The sequence below is a fragment of the Ixodes scapularis genome, unplaced genomic scaffold (genome assembly GCF_016920785.2).
Source record: "Ixodes scapularis isolate PalLabHiFi unplaced genomic scaffold, ASM1692078v2 PGA_scaffold7__128_contigs__length_106722199, whole genome shotgun sequence".
Lineage (NCBI taxonomy): Eukaryota > Metazoa > Arthropoda > Arachnida > Ixodida > Ixodidae > Ixodes > Ixodes scapularis.
In genome coordinates this window covers 42324495-42329550 of record NW_024609882.1, presented here as the reverse complement: position 1 = coordinate 42329550, position 5056 = coordinate 42324495, and positions in this window count along the sequence as shown.

The window sequence follows — 5056 nt, the reverse complement described above, 5'->3', positions numbered from 1 at the left end:
GCACACCTGACAGGCTGATCTAATAACTTTGGGAAATCCCCTCGAAGGTCGGAATGCACTGAGCGCTTGCTCGGCTCGGGACTTTATTTACGGTCGCTGCAAGGTCGAGATAACAGACACGACACCCGAGAGCGGCGAGGAAATAATGGTTAACGAGAAGCGCATCGTGATCGCCTCTTTATTGGCTCGTGGTGTCTGTCTGGAATCTTTTCTCTCAACAATGGCATTTTCGCTTTCGTCTATGAACGATAAAGGTATGGCGTGCGAAGCATACGCGTCTTCGGTGCGCGTATCAGTCTACTTTATGGGCCATCACGAAAGTGTTTTGTCTCGTTGCGAATGCCTCAGTTAGTTGTTATGCGGATGATGTGAATTGCATTAAAAGTAGAAAAGACGCGAACCTGCGGAGGCCTCGTGTTCAGTTAAGACTTTTTCGAACTTCTAACGCAAAGTTCAAGGAAAATTCGACGGAAGTTCGATTCTTGTTCGCATGTGCAAAACGTTTTGAACTTTTTTTTCGCCACCTTGTGAAGGGAAATGAAATATGTTTTGGGGTACGTTTTTTTTATTGGTTCACGTTAATAAACTAACCTTAAAAAGTACATATCTCTAATTTTATAGCGTAAACATTTGTAGAGTAAGACGTGACAAAATGAGACGTGGGGCAAAATGCCACATTTTGCGTTTAGCGACATCTAGCTGTATTCGAATCTTGCAATATGAATAATTGCGTTTTTTCCCGCCATGTGCCGGGAGTTTTTCGATTTACTTCATAAAGAATGTGCAACAATTTGTGAAAACACGCCGAAGACATAAAAAGAAAAATGCGCATTTATCGTTTGTGGGTGTACTAGCCGCTATAACAGGGTTAAATTCTGCAGTTGCATTTTTCTCGTGGTGTGCAGCAGAGTTTTGAAAAGCTGCTGTACCAGGCTGAACCATTATCTTATTCTTTGTTTACATAGATAACTTAGAATAGAGTTTTTCGTTTCGGGTTTTGAATATTATTACAATAAAACTGTTTAAATATAAGTAGATTCAAGGGGCAATACGCGACAATATCGCCATTAACAGGCGTAAAATAATTGTTGGCTAGTTCAATCTTTTTTTAGCTATAGCTTTTTTTTTTTTGTCCTGACGCACAAAAAAAAAAAAAAAGAAATAAACAGCCAGGACTTAATTGTGCAAAAATGGCATAAAGAAAGCGCTTGAACGTGCGCATCAGCAGCGTCAGTCTATTCGCGCTTCAGTGAGTGGTTGTACTCCAAAGCTAATTCAGCAAATGTACAGAGCAATGCTTTATAAGTGTCAGGAAGGATTAAAACAAAAATTTTCCATTCAACCATAAAGAAAAAAAAAACAATAAAGAAGCCCGTCGAGGTTATTTTGTGCATGAAGAAGTCCGTTCTAGGACGCACGTACAATGATGTGCTGAGTATAGATTACACTCACTGTGAATCAAATGAAAAATGAGGAAGAAGGTTTTTCAGGGTGAAGGAGATAGTTTGCGGACTCTTTGTTCACCGAATAAGCCGGTAAAGCAGAAGCGTTCTGCAAACCATTGCAACAAAAGCGCCATATGCGACTGGCAGTGCCTGATACACAAAACAATATGGAGATAAAGAGCTCCCGTTCTGTGTGGATCCAATGCGCAGCGTGCGACCTGTGGGTTCACGAAGATTACGCAGGGGCCCTACGGGGTATACTTCAAAATGTTCCAAGTGCAAGGATTGAGCTGTAATTTTTAGTAACAAGGTGTTCCATTTTGCCCCACTATATATCTGTCTCGTTTTGCCCCAGAGTTCAAAACAGAAAGAGACGTTTGTGACTTTTTTTTATTTTTCGTTAATATTTCGGTGTTCCACTAACTCCTCCACCCCAGTCACATTTACTGACCGCAACGTCAAAACGGCAAAGAAGGTTTTCGTTCAGATTTTTTTTTCCCTTCATTAGCAGTAAATTTCTAGAAATGTACTGCATCAATTTACAAATTGTTGTATTATTTTGACCAGCCTTACTTATTAAATTAAAATATTAAAATTATTAAATATAAAATAAAATACTCCCTAAATAATTTGTTTTCTAAAGCTCCTAAAATTTGCGTAGAAGTCGGGCAACACTTTAAATAAGTCCAACGTCGTTCAACTTTCCTACAATTTCGAAAATTCGCCAAACCAGTGGAACCTCTTGGTTCGAAGTCCGCGATATCCCAAATTAGCCTTTTTTTTTCGAATACCGAGCCCCGTCTTAGGAGTTGTCCAAGAACTGCAAATGAAAGCCATGTCTTTGTCCGCCAGAATACATTTGCATCGCGTCGATGTATCGGTTTTCATCACTTTAAATGCCTCATACCACCGATGCTAAAAGAAAGAATCGTAAAAAAAAAACAAAAAACAAAAAAAAAAAACGAAATACGCGTAAAATTATTTGTTGACATTGTTGGTCAAGCGAGATGGTGCCGTCCGAAAATGGCGACAGCGGGAAGCAAGACCAGGGGAGAGAGTGTACTTAATGGGGAGACTGGAGGGAGTGTGCAGCAACGCGCGGAGTGTAAAATCTGTACCTGGTCTCAAGTGGCGACCGACAGGTCGTACCCCCCACAGTCGAATACTGTTGGCTGGCGGTCCCTATAGAGCTGATACGAAGAATCGCGTGAATCCTTGTGCTGTGCCGACTGCTCGATGGGTCCCTTTCGGGAACTTCCCTGTCCGCTATTGTGTGCCCCAGCAGACGGTCGGGACAGCCTGAGCGTCTTCGTGGCAGGACTTCTCGACACAGCGAATCTCTTCTGCCTGCTGCCACTAGAGACTTCCGGTCCGTACCGTTGGCTGCCCAAAGCCCTCTACCGACATAGCTCGAGAAGTCCCGGGAACTTTGTAGAGTATTTGCTACCAGTGATTTTCCTATACACCCCCTAGGGGGGGCGGGGGGGGGGGGGGCGGGGGGGGGGGGGAGGGGGGAGGATTACACTCCCCCCCCCCCCATCGTTTGTTTGAAGGCACTCCCTTAATTCGCAACGACTCCTCTATTCTCAATGCCCCCCCCCCCCCCCCCCCCCCCCCGCTTAAAAATTTAGACACCCCCCTAATTTCAATTCCTGGGGAAATCCCTGTTTGCTACTCAAGTGTCATCGGGCTTGATGATATAATTCTAACTTTCACCCTTCCCCTCTCCAATCATAAGTGTCGTGATCATATCAGTTTTATTCTAGAATGGGCTTCTTCGAACTTGCAGCATACACGCGACAGGCTAGCGGTCGCTCTCGCGTAAGGGTTTTTACCGATCTGCTTTGCCTGGCACGCTGCCGTGTGCACACCTGTTTCGTGCCAATAAATCACTTAATCACTTAGTAGAGGCTTACTGAAAAAAGTTACATTACAAATGGTATCATATCAGCCGTAACGAATGCGGCGACAATATTTAAAGCTTGTTAGGGTCACAAGGTCAAGCTCCCCTCCTTTTTTTATTTTGTTTTTGGATTTAGTAATCACCAAGCCGAGTTGGTGTGAGGCCGATGTAGGTTTATATCGTTGGCGACTGCTAATCTATTCAATGACTGTCTGTAATACCTCTTCTGAAAGTAATGCCGTAAGTTTATGTAATCTGACACAGAACTGTTGTGACTGGCCCTTGCGATCGGTCATATAAAGAAACCCCTGCGCACATTCTGAAGCGAAACTTCGGTTGACACTCTGAGGCTTGACCTTCCTTAAAACTTTAACTTTATTTAAAAAGAAAAACTTAAAAAAATATAGATTGTGCCGATGACACCAAAAAAGGAGCTTCCTATATTTGCACTTGTGTGTGATCGACTGTGACGCAACGGCTTCTAACCGCTCACGACGAGAGAACCTTATAGAGAGCCTAGACCTCAGAGCGTTTCCAACTGCTAGATCGAGGCCAGGAGGTTCACGGGCCACGTTTGCAGTACGAGCTGCGACGAGATGTATACCGAAAACGCCGATCGTCCGCAAACGTCTTCGCCTTTCCGCCAGCGTTCCTCCTCGCCCTGCAACGACGCAGCGCACGCGCCGTCCTTGCGACCCCTCCCGCCATTAAATCGCAGACGCTCCCCATTGAGTTTGAGGTGGATCGTCTCTTCAACCTGGGCTAGAAAAATAGCCCGGCCACACCACCGATGTGCGTATCATTAGACTGAAGGAGTCTTCCTTTGTAGGGCTCGCGAAATCAAATCTATGCACTCTCTCCGACAAAGGGCCCCCCTTAATATTGTCGACGGTACTTCTAAGCGCACCGTGAAACAATGATGCGAGATATATGCGCAGATTGGAAGAGTTCCAGTGCTACCTGATAGATGGCGCCAGTGTCGTGGTAAGCGTTTACAACGAAGCAGTCGATTACATTCAAGCGCAAATCCCCGAACCAGCTTTAAAGTTGCAGACACAATGGTGTTTGCTCTACACACAAGATGCCAGAGGTATCAGTGGACACGACTGCATGTTAAAAGCAGGTTTCCTTCAGACATGTGCTTCGAACACGTCTGCGGACAGTGTTTTTCAATGGCCAATGTGACCGCGATGGCGGCTCAAGAGTGCCCCGCTAGAGGCGTTGTTTCTACAAGGATCAAGTCGGTATTGTGTGCGGCGGCGTCCGCGGACTCGTGCGAGGTCGAGGTTCTTTCTGAGCGTGCGAGACGAAGACGTGATGGGCGTCCGATATCCGAGGCGATGAGCGGTGGGCGTGGCTCGTTCGGCGCCTTCGACATTCTCGACGATAGCGGACGAGTAGGGAGATTGACGAGCAGCTATGCGACGAGCGTCGGCACAAATGGCTTTTCTGCGCTGCCGTCGCGTCACCTTGGAGAAGATTCCGCGCGTGCTTTGAACGGTTTTCGACTCGTCCCTTCTATATTTATCGGTAGCGAGTTTTTCGACCCGCCTCTCCGAACTTGTTTTGCGTTTTGAGGCCGCTTTCAGACTTCGCTTTGAATGGTCATTCTGCGCGCAACTCGGTGGCGTATTATTATTTTTTTTTCATCCGCGTTTGGAATGTTGTTTTGAAAACACGAGCTGCGTATAGACAACTCTATAAAGTG